This window comes from Nylanderia fulva, unplaced genomic scaffold (assembly GCF_048542155.1).
Source record: "Nylanderia fulva isolate GAGA-0341 unplaced genomic scaffold, ASM4854215v1 Scaffold183, whole genome shotgun sequence".
In the NCBI taxonomy this organism is placed as follows: domain Eukaryota; kingdom Metazoa; phylum Arthropoda; class Insecta; order Hymenoptera; family Formicidae; genus Nylanderia; species Nylanderia fulva.
This window is the reverse complement of record NW_028190088.1, coordinates 99768-114479: the sequence shown is the minus strand read 5'-3', so window position 1 is coordinate 114479 and position 14712 is coordinate 99768. Positions and strand designations below refer to the sequence as shown.

The window sequence follows — 14712 nt, the reverse complement described above, 5'->3', positions numbered from 1 at the left end:
AGTTGTAATTTCCCACTCATAGATGTAACAATTTTAATATTACATATATTACATTGTAGTTATATTGTCATTATATCCCAAGATAGCACTGACTTATCAATACATCAATGTGCTATTTGGTATATAATTACAATATAACTACAATGTAATATATGTTATATTAAAATGTTACATCTATGAGTGGGAAATTACAACTAACATGGATGTTACATGTAACGTACACGTTATATTATCTGTTATATTCTGTTTTATTATAGCAATGTAACAATTATATATCGGTGTTTGCTGGAAAGTAGGTTTAAACTAGGCTAATGAATAATAAGGATGATATATCCCATGATTACGATCGCCAAGCAGAATATAGGATTGACAGGATAAATAATAAAGATTTTTTTTGCAGAGAAATCTGTGAATTATGGTAATCTATGAACTGGAGAAGATCGTATTTGACTTATATTTGTAATCAGCAGCAGTATTTTCAAAGAATTATAAAGCGATTTTTTGGAAAAATGATCAAATTAAAAATTCGAAAAATGAATCATACAACTGGTCGCGGATCAGATGTATATCCAGTGAAAAGTAGAGTCTTACAATCAGAGAGACGCAATCTTGTTCCTACTTTCTGATTGGTCGATTATAGCCGCCATGTTAGGCTCCCAAGGTCCCACGTGACTCATGTGTTGTAGAGTCTTATCTAATGTGTTGTACATTTTAAAAAATGCACATTTGTAATTACGGTAAGTAGAAATGTTTTTTCTCTACTAAATAACTGCAGGACACTTTACTGTTATTGTGAGATCCGAATTCTAAACTCCGAATTTGCATTGCATTGCGCATTACAACTTTGCCTAAGGGCCTAAGATGGCGGCGGTAGAAAGGTGGGGGTAGAGTTTGCGTCTTCTGATTATAGGACTACAGATTAAAAGACAGATAACCAAAGGCCTGTCTAAAGAGAAGACCGTCATTTTTGTGCGACTTTGCCCCTTACCGACACACTTTGCTTCTGCTTCGAGTCCAGGCTAATAAATACCTTTGATTTTACTAAAAAACTTTGTCTCTGGTGCGAGTTCAAGCTAAAATCTTTTGATTTTACACGTATAATCAAAGGATTTTAGACTGAACAGAGGCAAAGTTTTTTTTGGTAAAATCAAAGGATTTTATTAGCCTGGACTCGAACCAGGGGCAAAGTGTGTCAGTAAGGGGCAAAGTCGCACGAAAATGACGGTCTCTTTAGACAAGTCTTTGGTTATCTGTCTATTAATCTATGATAGGACTCTAGTGAAAAATAGTGCAGCCGTCGTATAGGCGCATAAGCGGGCAGAGTGGAGAAAGCGTGGCGCGCTACTATACGCTCAGAGCCTGTTTTACGGGTGAAGATCTGCGCGAAACGGACGAGTTTTTGTCCGAAACCTGCACTACTCGCTGAATACAGTATAGTTGCTTTCGTATATTTTTGTATTATAAATTTTTCAGAATCAAATTGTAAAATTCGGCTTTCTCTAGTCCCAATTCTAATAATGTAAGGAATATGTTAAAATAAATTTCATGAAAAAAATGAAAATTTTTTTTGAGACAATACGATGACTATGAATATCACTAGGTCTGTGTCTAAAGTATAGTGTTAATAGCAAAATGTGGGGAATATTCCATGGTCGCACACTGTGACAAGGAGAGTGTTAATTGCATTCTTCTTTGTCTCTCTTGCACTTCATACATCAAAAGTATCTAAATATGATGGTGTGGGCCGTTTGCTTTATGAGCTATACTGTGGGCTTCTTCAGCAACTCTCATCTCACATGTATTGCATCTCACATGATGCTATTGTTAATTTATGTTTAGCGGTGTTTGGAGTTGGGCATTTATGGTGATTTTCTAGACAAAAAAGATGATTTTTGAAAAACACTGAGTTAGTGAGTGAGTGAGTGAGTGTGTGTATTAAATTTTGTTGATTTTGGAAACGAAAGGAACAATAAAAAGCACTGGATGGGAAAATCATTGTTATGATCAAAAGAAAAAAAGCACGACAAAGACACTCTAACAGCAAGATATTGATTCTCTTTTTTTATTTATCGTTTTCATTTTTTTGATTTTCAAAAACCTTCATCTTTCTTCCTTTTCTAAAAAAATCGATACTCGCATCCCAAACAACATCACGTCTAAAAACGGGACATAAGACGTCTTAAAGATATCTTATTGACGTCTTAAAGACATTTTATTATGATGTTTAAAATACATCTTAATGACTCCTTTAAGACGTCTTATGTCCCGATTTTAGACGTTTTGTTGTCTGGGATATATCAAAGTTTATTTTTTAATAAAGATTACAATTAGATATTGAAAGACAAGGCTTGTGTAATATTGTAAATAATAACATTTAGAAAGATAGGGTCAACTATAACGAGCATATTAAATTAGTGAGAGATGTAATGTCAACACATAATTAATTTATTTCTTAGTAAATACAATGATAATAAAAAATAAACGTTTCGGCTGTTACCTCAGCCTTCTTCAGTAAATATAAAAAAAAAACAATAAATTTTTTTAAAATAAAATTAAGAAATATTACGCATTAGAGTCTATTTTGTAATGAACCTTTGGTTTGTGATGAATCATTAAATTTATATTGGGTGACGCTTATATCATTTATTAAAATTGATATTGTTTCTAATAGGCTAACCATTTTATAACTGAGATGGTGAACTTTTAAATATGTCAAAAAACATGTAAACAAACTCACTGTTGTTAATAGAACAAGTTGACAGTCCATTCCACGTCATCAATTCTTTTGTACATTATTAGTTGAGAATATCATCAAAACAGCTTGATATGAGAATTGAAACAATTAGATGTTATACAGCATCAAAAAGTTAGTCCCCATCATCAAGCATATTTCCGAATAAGTTCATCATTGTAGTGTATTTCACCTTGTTTGTCTAAGTATATTTTTTTTGATATATTATTTATATTAATTAGTTTTTTTTTTTTATAAAAGATCTTGATTATGATTAAAAGTGCTTACTTAAATTGATGAGTAGTCAAGATTCCGCCAAGTCAATGTGTTCATTATACAGAGTCACAAGATGATGTGTCGAATTCAAACCGTGACTCCTATTATTGTTACTGTTTATTTATAAGATAATTCTTCTAGAATGTCAAAATATGACTCGTCAAGCATATCGGTATCTTTTTTTAAGTTTAGACCGTTTTTTTGTTTCTTTATATGAATCATTTCAGAAACATTTCTCTTCTGAAAATTAGATTCGGAATCTAAAATTTTAATGTCTTCCCAATTAATTGAGTGTTGGTAATTAAGAATATGTTCCGAGATGACCGAGTGTCTTGACGAATCTAACTTTATATTATTTACATGCTCTTTAACTCTCGTTTTAAGTTGTCTCTTAGTTTGGCCAACATATGTCGCATCACAATCGCGACATGAGATCTTGTAAATAACATTGGAATTAGTTGAAAATTGATTTTTATCTTTATGAACCTTGATGAATCGATTGAGTTTATTAAGACAACGATAACCTATGGTCATTTCTGATTTTTTGATAGATGATGCGATTTTGTCAGAAATGTTATCTAGAAATGTTATAAGAAATTATTTTCTCCACTATTAATCAAAGAATTAAGTATCTTATTACTTCCAAACTAAATATATTGACTAATGATATAACTAAGGTTCCTGAAATAGCTGGATAAAATAATGTAACTAAGATTCCTGAAATAGCTGGAGATAATGAAAAAAATAATTTCTTTGTTATTCCGTATGTAGGTAACATTTCTGACAAAATCGCATCATCTATCAAAAAATCAGAAATGACCATAGGTTATCGTTGTCTTAATAAACTCAATCGATTCATCAAGGTTCATAAAGATAAAAATCAATTTTCAACTAATTCCAATGTTATTTACAAGATCTCATGTCGCGATTGTGATGCGACATATGTTGGCCAAACTAAGAGACAACTTAAAACGAGAGTTAAAGAGCATGTAAATAATATAAAGTTAGATTTGTCAAAACACTCGGTCATCTCGGAACATATTCTTAATTACCAACACTCATTTAATTGGGAAGACATTAAAATTTTAGATTCCGAATCTAATTTTCAGAAGAGAAATGTTTCTGAAATGATTCATATAAAGGAACAAAAAAACGGTCTAAACTTAAAAAAAGATACCGATATGCTTGACGAGTCATATTTTGACATTCTAGAAGAATTGTCTTATAAATAAACAGTAACAATAATAGGAGTCACGGTTTGAATTCGACACATCATCTTGTGACTCTGTATAATGAACACATTGACTTGGCGGAATCTTGACTACTCATCAATTTAAGTAAGCACTTTTAATCATAATTAAGATCTTTTATAAAAAAAAAACTATAAATAATTAATATAAATTAATATATCAAAAAAAATATACTTAGACAAACAAGGTGAAATACACTACAATGATGAACTTATTCGGAAATATGCTTGATGATGGGGACTAACTTTTTGATGCTGTATAACATCTAATTGTTTCAATTCTCATATCAAGCTGTTTTGATGATATTCTCAACTAATAATGTGCAAAAGAATTGATGACGTGGAATGGACTGTCAACTTGTTCTATTAACAACAGTGAGTTCGTTTACATGTTTTTTGACATATTTAAAAGTTCACCATCTCAGTTATAAAATGGTTAGCCTATTAGAAACAATATCAATTTTAATAAATGATATAAGCGTCACCCAATATAAATTTAATGATTCATCACAAACCAAAGGTTCATTACAAAATAGACTCTAATGCGTAATATTTCTTAATTTTATTTAAAAAAAATTTTTTATTGTTTTTTTTTTATATTTACTGAAGAAGGCTGAGGTAACAGCCGAAACGTTTATTTTTTATTATTATCATTGTATTTACTAACAAATAAAGTAATTATGTGTTGACATTACATCTCTCAATAATTTAATATGCTCGTTATAGTTGGCCCTGTCTTTCTAAATGTTATCAAAGTTTATTGTTGTTGCTTCTCCGCGATGCTGATTGACTGTCCCGATTTGTGTTGTGCGTTATATTAGCATTGAGCAACTGTTATTGTGAGCGTTAACGGTTTGACAGTTATTTAAAATAATATAAAATTTAATTTAATTTAATTTAATAGTTTACATGAAATTGGACAATGGAGCGAGCTTGTGTTGTTTAGTGTCTAGAAATTACACTTGAACATCGAATACAATCTTATTCAAGTCATTATGAAACATAAACTAAGGATGATAGTGTCATGCGTTTGATGTAAAAGAGTTGCTAAAAAATCCTAGTGTCAAAAGACGGATGGTATCACGATATCACACGTTCGAGCGTCTTTTAAAAAATTCAGATTCTTTATGGACAGCTCTCGTATATTGTACTCGTAATAATATCCGTGTAAGCACAAAAACGCTGAGCACGCAGACGCGATTGTTGGGAGATAATGTCAGACAAGACAAAATAAGCGCATTATTCTTGTCTCTTTATCGCATCGACAATCAACGGATAGCAATTAGAGAGCTGAAGTTTTTGCCCGATTCATTCTAAAATTGCTTTGTGGTCTCTTGTGACAAAAAACTGTAACGCAAGATTAAAGAGCGCTCACTTTTTATGATTTTTGTTATGTATACGTGTACAGATATATACATATTGTAGTTAAAAATTATGTATGTAAATATTATACATATAATGAAATACAATATAATGACATTAAAATCATGATTAACAAAGTCAATAAATATATAATCGGTTAAACAGGAATTAGATCATTAGACTTAGTCACGTGTTGTTTTATTACTGTAGAGAAAATAACAGCGTGACGCGAGGTTTAATTGATTGTTTTGCATATTTGTATAATATACCAAATACTTATTCCAGATATAAATAAATACAGATATACCAAAGAAAATAAATAATTATGAGTAATTTAAATATACAATAAACTATAATTATGCATTATAGGGGAGGCAGCTCCGATGACTTTGACGTTGACATGTTGTAACCTCCAAAAGGTTTTAGCGGTCGTTATTTATTAAAAATATTATTTATCAAATTATTTTAATAAACGTAGATTATTCCTTTTGATATTGGTGTTCATACTAAAATATCAGTTCACCCCCATTACTCCGTACTTTCAGCGCAAAACGAGGTTTATGTTTGGAAAATTTCACATGGATTCGCAACTTTAGATCTTGCAAATATAGACCTCGTTTTATACTAAAAGCGCGGGGTGATAGGGGTGGACCTTGCTTTGCCTGAAAAGTTGCAAACCCATGTAGAATTTTCTAAATATAGACGTTATATTTAGTAATTTTTTTTATTTAACTTTTTTAATAAACCGTCAGCCAAAATCTTTTAGAGATTACTCAGGGTCATGACCCTGATAACATATATCAAGGTTAACATCATCGAAGGTGCCTTCCTTTATAATGCATATTTATCAAATTTTTTGAAGCATAAATTTTTTGTTATAATTTTTTTCACTTGAAATAATTATTTTTTTTAACATAAATAGAATAAAACTAATATTTTTAATGGTATAAATTAGCAAAAGAACCAACGCAGTAATTAAAGCGCAACTTATTCGATTTATTTAATATTAATTACATTTATACAAATTGTGAACGTTTCTGTCCTTTTTTGAACTCTCTTCAGCGCGTACAAAATCGAAAAAATACATCCTAATCAAATATTCCAAGAAATCTAAAACGTTTAACTTGTCAAAACTGTTAAATCGAGTGAGGACATTAATAAGAATTCTACGAAGTCTTATTAAACTATCTTTATACAATCTGTTGATTATTGTCACTGTGTATGTCATGGTTAAGAGCTCATTTGAATAAATAATATATATATTGCGACCGTCTCTCCGTTCTCTCTCGTCTAAAGAGAGAGTGCAAGAGAGACCGCTGCGCAACTTCGCCGTGCCACTCTCCGTTCTTTCGATCGCTACTCGGTATCGTATTTTGGGCGCCAGGTACGGTCAGGCCGCACCACTCATTATCATCGCGACAACTAATTAGCGGACACGACGGCTCAGCATCGGAAGCTCGGTATCAATAGGGGGTAGAGTGTCGGGGTTCTTTCCGCAAGTCGGAATCGCAGAGAGAGAGGAAATATTGATATAAACTACAATCAGATCTAAGATAAAATAATAATAGTATATTTCCAATTAATAGTGTATATAAACCAGGCGTTGATATAATGTAATTGTCGAGCTTGGAGGAGGTCGCTGGGTTTTCTCTAATTATCTAATTATTGTTACTCTCCTCCTTTCGTAGTCCGCTCGGAATCGTAAACGCCATACATTAATCCAGCGAAATTTATTCTCAAAACTCGGTACTAAATGGCTCGATATAATCTTACAACATTGATACGATAATAAAGTGACTGTCGACTCGTTTTCGGTGCCCCTCAGAGAGGCAAAGAAGGCAAAGAGATGCTTAAACGTAATTACGCGGAAATCGACGCGAGTCCCGTGAGTTTTCCAACAATTTCTCGGTACTAAATTACTATGAGTACAATTGCTCGGTATCGCGATAATATTCTAATAACCCACGGGTCTCTGCCGAATCCGCGCTTCCGGATCGAGGAGGTGGCCTTACAATGATGCGTCGCAATTGCCGGGGGATGTGGGCCGCTGTCTCTTCGTGTTCCTAGGATACCGGCTCGCCGAACAGTGATTTCGCCTCGGGCCGGCAGGACCTCGGGAGGTACGCTGGGGAGGGGGAGACTCTGCGCGCCACCCCGGCCCGGTTGCCAGGTTTCGCGGCAGCGTTGCGCCCCGCGCCAGGCCCGGAATCGATCCTTGTATCGATCTCCGTCTGGTCGCCGACTTCCGCCGCCAAATTCGAACGTCAGCCCTCGGGAGTGACGATGTCGCAGGTCCATTCTTGGCGGTCCCGTCCACACCTCGTACGGCTGCATGAGGGTGTTCTCGACAGCCTTAATCTCCGTTCCTTCCTCTCCGAGGTCGTCCCTCCGCTGTTTGTCTGGGTCCTCTTCTCTCTAAAACAATTCAAGCTCTCCTGGCCCACCACCTCGATTCCCGACACCGAGTAAGGGCGAGCCAACGAAAAGGTCGCTGCTCACTCGTACGAAACGCAAAATTCAAAAACGCTCTCCGACGCTTCCCGGCCGGGCACGTCCGCCCTTGTGACGAGCTCAAAAAGACCACGTCACAATATATATATATATATATATATATATATATATATATATATATATAATAGGTCTATTTACCAATAGCTTAATAAGTAAAAACTTACATGGTAATTTCGATGTATTAACTTAGGAACTCAATAATTATATCATATTTTAAGAATGACCCGTGACTAGTTTTTCGATGTTTGTTAAAGGTGAAATCGATATATATTAGAAGAACTAAAAACAATTATCTTCTCGAACTAACCCGCAAATAAATAATATCAGAGGTGAATTCAGTAGATTGTATATAAATATGACCGTTAAAAAACTTAAACCGTAGGCAGTATATCTATCGGATTAACGTGTGTTTCATGTAAATCTTCAGTATCTGTTTGTAAATTTAGTCCATTATTTTGTCGTTTTATAAAAAGCATTTTATAAATTAAGCGTTTATTATAATGCGGTTTACTGTCTAAGATTTTTATATCATTCCAATTAAAATCGCGATTGAACTTATTCTATGATCTGTAATTACTGAATGTGTAGAAGTGTATTATGTTTTATATGGTTACAGTGTTCCTTGACTCTAGTTCGTAATTGTCTGCTAGTCTGACCTATATACGATGCATCGCAATTATTATATTCAATCTTATAAACAATATTGCTATGTGATGACGTGGTTAGTGGATCTTTATAAACTTTAATGAAACGATGTATTTTATTCAAGCTGCAAGACAGTTTTACATCCAGATTTCTAAGTATATTTTTAAAAACTTCAGAAATAGATAAAACGTATGGAATTGTGAAAAACTTTTTATCCATTTCCTTTGTTGTCTCAGTTCCTAATTTATTTCTCAATTTTATATTAACTTTTAATACTTTAGAACTTCCCAAAAATACATTTTTCCTAATATTAGTATTATTTTTTCTGATATTAATTTTATTTTTCATAACATTTGTTTCGTTTTTCCTATAATCAGTATTATTTCTCCTAATATTAATATTATTTTTTTACAGGTTAGATTTATTTTTTTTAATATTAGTATTTATTATTAATTAATTAAAAAAAGAGAAGTCACTGCAGTAATTCTCTGGGAATACGTAATTTTAATCATTTTAATTTTTTTTAAATTATTTTAATCTTACTTATCGCTTTAAATAAATGAAACTAATCAAAAAATGAAAAAGCGGGCTTTAAAATATGGGAATACGTTCTTTAAATGGCCCTATATTATGATATGAGTGAGAGTGAGTGAGTGAGTGCGTGCGTGCGTGCGCGCGTGCGTGGGTGTAGGGGTGCGTGTGTGTGATATGCGGGAGATACATAAGTACGGAGGTCATCAATCGGGATTGGTGGGGAGAGAGTTATTGTTAAAAGATCGTTTCATTAAGCGTGTCGATTGGTTATTACAATATATGTATATATATATATATTTTTTTTTCCTAAATCGTTATGTATAGGTGTTTGTGTGATGAGGGTTACGGGATCTTTTGAAATTTTATCGTGGATCTACGATTGTCTTAACAAGACGAGGGCAGGGACAGCTAAGGGATATCTGGACCCGGGGACATACCAAGGGATGATGGTATTCGGTGAGGTGAGGGACAAAAATTCTCGCAAGGCCTTGTGTTCTACAGGCTCTGGCTCGATGGTAAAGGTACCTTCCGATACCTGCCTTAGCCTGGGGAACTGGTCGATGAGCCAAGCTTTGAATTACTCGGGTGTGAGCTTGGCTGGGGACTCCGGTTCCTCGGAACTTTCGTCGGAGATGTCGATCACCTCTACCTCTTCAGGATGTCCCAGGTTTGCAGAGGGTGAGGGGGAGCAGAGAGGTGATCCTTCGAGGATAACCGTCGAAGGGGCAGGGGATGGAGATCTTGGGTGATCAGGGAGTTCGGAAGAGGAAAGGGGAGAGGTTCGCGGATTTTCCGCGCTTTCTGCAGGAGGACGAGGAGAAGAGCTTTGCGGGAGTTCGGAGGAGGAATTAGGGGAGAAGTAGGATGTGTGGGGGTATAGTATGCGAAAATTATGGTTAGTGTTATATTCGTTGTTAATATAAACCCAGCAGGGGATTCAATAATTACGCCGGTTTTGTTATTAGAATACTAACGTGACTATATTTCAAAGATCTAAGTCTATATCGAGAACTTATGTATTCTTCTGTCCACACGCACACATGCTTCCTGATCCAAGCCGATAAACGGAATGCTCCGGTCGGCATACGCACGTACCCGCCCGCACGTTACTTGCTTGAGCGCCACATATCGCAACCTAAGCATGGCGCTCTTATACTTGGCGCGTCTTATGAATCCGAATACATAACAGTTAGCTATCTAATAATTTATGTAATTCTTATGTTCTCTAACCTAGGTTCCTAATTTCTCCCTAAACGCCCGGTGAACCTGGGTGGAATCGATTACAGAGGCGTCCTCTGCGACTCGAGCCACTTCTTGCCTCAGCCGGCGGTTCCGGCTAAGTTTGCGCTTATATTTCGTTTTTTGTTCACGCCCTTCATTTCGTCCTTCTAATAAGATCCTGCGAATGGAAATCCGTAGATGCAGTTTTAGATATTTTTGATTTTCCCTTCCATAGGGTAAGTTCCAAAGATCGACGAATTAGAAGTTTATTACAAGAATCTTCAAATCAGAGTTCATTTCCAAAAGCGGGGATATCTCGAGATTAGATATTGCTGGTGGTGTTTGCTCTTAGATTTTCCGGATCTGTATCGGAATGTTCGGCGGTTATTAGTTATGCTCTTTTATTGACGAGACCGCCGATTTATAATTTGTTTGGCGAGGATATTCGGCATGTCTTATTTACAAGTTTTGTAGATATCAAAATATAAATATATTTATTTTTTTTTGCTCTCGGCACTTTTTGCCCTGTCTTCATGTTTTAACAATTTATAATATTTGCTAGATCTTTCGATACATCCGGCTGTGGCGGCACGTTTGCGATTTTGTCGTACGTGCCGTTCGGATTATTATTTCTTGCTATTTTTATTATCTAAAAATAAACTTCCGCTCCGGTCGTGAGAAAAAAAAGAATCGTGGAGTCCATAGGACGTAACAAATGAAAGAGCGGGCCTCAAAATATGGGAATACGTTTTTTAAATAGGCCTCAGTTCGATATAAAAATACTGCAAAATGAAATGTCAATATCTAACATAATGATTCGTATATTGAATCTTAAAATTAAATATCGCTTGAAATGACTGAAACAAATTAAAAAAATGAAAGAGATGGCTTCAAAATATGGGAATACGTTTTTGAAATGGTCCTCAGTTTGATAATAATAGTATATTAGCTAACAAGTGCGGGGATCATAAATCGGCCGAGAGTACGGAAGTTTGGCGCACGAGGCGAAGCCGAGTGTGACAATCCGCACGATCGGCCGATTTATGACCCGCACATGTTGGCTACGATATTTTGTGACCGGTGCGTGGAAAGGGAGCCCTTTCTAAAATTCCATCATGTGCGTAAAAGGCAACTTTATTTAAATATGACGTATCAATACCTAACATAATGAATCGTACATTATGTCCTGAAATTTAGAGAAACTAATTATCACATTAAATGACTGAAACTAATTAAAAAATAAACGCGCAGGCTATAAAATATGAGAATACGTTTTTGAAATGGTCCTCAGTTTGATAATAAAATATATTCCAAAATAACGTGTTAATATCTAACATAATGATTCGTACATTGGGTCCTAAAATTTGAAAAAATTGCAGCTATTATATAAAGTTTCACCTCCCTTTCTTATTTCCTTTTTTTTAATCTTCTTTTTTCTTTGATATCAATAATTTTTAGGTTTCCTCTCTTTCTCTTCTCTCTCTCTTTCTCTATTTCCTTCTCTCTGTTATTAATATTATATATATATTATATATTATTTAATATTATATATATATATGTATATTATATCATATTTTATATGTGTATATTATATTACATATAAATAAATCAAATAATTTTTAACGACCCAACTGGCATAAAAAAATATCTTTATTGTTGGTTAGATATCAAATCAAATTAAGGACGACGTTTCGACCCTTGTTTTGGGTCCTTCTCAAATCTAAAAATTACAAACAAAAAATATATATCATATTTACGAAATAATATAAATCATAGAACGACAATTTATATAATAGTCATTTAAAATATTACATCAACCGCAAAACACAAACGCTCATTAAACCGTGTATAAACAATTAAAACATATCTGATATAGATTAAAATAAAATAACATTTAAACTACATTAAAGCACATATAAATTAATTGTGTCAATACGACCTTACGACAAGATGGTAAAACGCCAACTGAACTAGACAGCCTTTATCATTCTATCATAAATAGAATTCAGATTGTCCGTGTCTTTTTGAAGGTTAATTGTGTTGTCGAATTTTTTAATATAAAACATTTCTGCTATTTCTCTTTTCTTAGTATGTTTTTTATGATGTAGAATATCCAAGGATGTTCAGTTAAAATCGTGTAAATAATCGCTCCTATGTTTGCTAACGACACTCTGATTACTAATATGCAATTTTATGTTATTTTGTTCCGGATATAATAGGGGGATTAGTGGACTGTTAATACAAGAAAATTAACAAAAAAATTAATTGGAAGAAAAATCACAGTTTACTTACATCATCATAAACAAATATGCACATATAGATAAATTTTCAAAGAATAATGAAACTCATAATAAGATTGACCAATATTAAGTATCACAAATCATTAAATATCATATGCGGAGGTAGTTAATGTTTATATAATATAAAGAATAGAAAGAAATCACTCAATAGACTTATTAAATCATATCAGCCCATATAAAGTAGAAAAAAAAAATAACTCAATATAATTATGCAATCAATTGACTTCGCAATCTTTAAAATAACTCAAGTTTCAGAAAAATGATATAATAGATTCTCAGTCCATAATAAAATACACACACACACACACATATATATATATATATATATATATATATATATATATATATATATACATACAGTAACGCTCAATAAATGTTATGAATATAATATATAAATCATAAATCACCGTCAAATGTGTAACACAGAATATCTTAATGGTATATAGAAACTCATTAAAGGCAATAAAACATAAATATCTTAAGCATCTTAGAATCATAAAAGCTCAGTACAGCAAATCAAATCTTGAGTATTGTATAAACATCTAGACTCAATAAAGAAAATCAAACAGAGCATCGTATCAACATATAAACTCAGTAAAGTAACTCAAACATAGCATCGTATCAACGTATAAACTCAGTAAAGTAACTCAAACATAGCATTGTATCAACATATAAATTCAAGAAAGTAAATCAAACATAGCATCGTATCAACATATAAACTCAATACAGTCATTCAAATATAAATATCTTGAATATCTCATAAACATCACTTGACTAAATAAAGTCTTAAGAATTCTGGCGAAGCCAGTTTTTATAATAATAACTAAACAAAGTCAAGTTATGTACACAGGGCAAAGCCCACTCTTATGTGAATCCTGGCGAGGCCAGTCTTTGTAAGAATAGCTAGAAAAAGTCAAGCTATGTACACAGGGCAAAGTCCACTCTTGTGTGAATCCTGGCGAGGCCAGTCTTTGTAAGAATAGCTAGACAAAGTCAAGCTATGTACACAGGGCGAAGCTCACTCTTGAGTGAATCCTGGCGAGGCCAGTCTTTGTAAGAATAGCTAGAAAAAGTCAAGCTATGTACACAGGGCAAAGCCCACTCTTGTGTGAATCCTGGCGAGGCCAGTCTTTATAATATTTATTACCTTGATGGAATCCTTTGAGATACAATTACCCACTTCTTTGTCTTTTAACATTTGGCGGTATTTATGGAATCTTTCCACCACACAAAATGTATACTTCCCGTCACAGGGTTTGTTGAAGGGACTCCAGGACGCCCAAACTCGGGTTTGTCCAATAGTAGACATCCAGATTAAGAATAGACTCAATGATTCGAACAGAATTCTTTTATGACGTGTTTCTCTGAAGAGAGGATCAGGACCAATGGCCGACTCGACTTGGCGGGACGAAGGAAGAAGCCAGCGCTTCAAGCGTTCATCCTCGGCACCAACGGCCTCTCGTAGCGCCTCTACTTCCGGCGCGCCACGCGTCACTCACGGAGACGATAAGGCGCGCGAATCTAGACGTCCGAGAGTCTCCCCAACATATTTCTAATTTGGTAATCTTTTCCATTCAGTTTCCCAAAATATGAGAAATCTTTTTGAAAAATTCTCCTAACACTACACTCTACAAAATCAAAAATCGGGGTACTATCAATGAAAGTTGAACTTCCCCGAAAAGTTCAACTAATTCTAGTTTCCCTTTCCATCAGGGCATTGAAAACGAGGATGTCCGGTCTTTCCGCACGATCAACATTTCTTAGAGGAAAAATTATTTGTCTACGCTTTTTCTCTCAAGTCTTTTGAATTTTCGCGTTTCCTTTTTACGGAGTTAGTTCGCGCATCATTCCTCTCCGCTTTTTGAAAATTTTGCTTTTCGAAA

At 34.1% G+C, this 14712-nt stretch overlaps 1 long non-coding RNA gene across 1 annotated transcript; it reads right to left on the bottom strand.

Annotated features, from left to right (window-relative positions):
• Positions 1-6593: 6593 nt before the first annotated feature.
• On the bottom strand, positions 6594-14264 carry LOC146723597 (uncharacterized). Its single transcript, XR_014924491.1, has 3 exons — positions 13977-14264; positions 10539-13892; positions 6594-8033 (listed from the first exon to the last, which is right to left on the bottom strand). It is a non-coding gene; the product is annotated as an uncharacterized LOC146723597 (long non-coding RNA).
• Positions 14265-14712: the final 448 nt, after the last annotated feature.